Source organism: Sorex araneus, chromosome 1, assembly GCF_027595985.1.
Source record: "Sorex araneus isolate mSorAra2 chromosome 1, mSorAra2.pri, whole genome shotgun sequence".
Classification (NCBI taxonomy): domain Eukaryota; kingdom Metazoa; phylum Chordata; class Mammalia; order Eulipotyphla; family Soricidae; genus Sorex; species Sorex araneus.
The window spans coordinates 250,406,499-250,407,017 of NC_073302.1; the positions used below are offsets into that span (position 1 = coordinate 250,406,499).

Here is a 519-nt window from a genome sequence, read left to right on the forward strand (position 1 = left end):
GGAGTAATTCCTGAGTGCAGAGCCAGGAGTAACCCCTGTGCATCACCAGGTGTGACCCAAAAACAAAAAGTTGGGAGGGGTCAGAGAGACACTAGAGTGGGTAAAGTGCTTGTCTTGCACACGTGGTTGGCCTGGGTTTAATCTCTACATCCCATTTGGTCTCCTGAGCACTGCCAGGAGTGATTGGTAAGTATTGAACCAGCCTGAATATTTTTTTTTATTTTATTTTAAAAAGATTTTTAGGGACTGGAGCGATAGCACAGCGGGTAGGGCGTTTGCCTTGCAAGCGGCCGACCCAGGTTCGATTTCCAGCATCCCATATGGTCCTCTGAGCACCACCAGGAGTAATTCCTTAGTGCAGAGCCAGGAATGGCCCCTGTGCATTGCCGGGTGTGACTCAGAAAGCAAAAAAAAAATTTTTTTTTAAATATGAAATTTGCATGTCATCCTTGTGCAGGGATCATGCTAATCTTCTCTGTATTGTTCCAATTATAGTATAGGTGCTGCCGAAGTGGGCAC

At 46.1% G+C, this 519-nt stretch overlaps 1 non-coding gene across 1 annotated transcript; it reads right to left on the minus strand.

The window, feature by feature from the left end:
- Positions 1-412: 412 nt before the first annotated feature.
- Positions 413-519, minus strand: LOC129401332 (U6 spliceosomal RNA). Its single transcript, XR_008628262.1, has one exon. It is a non-coding gene; the product is annotated as a U6 spliceosomal RNA (small nuclear RNA).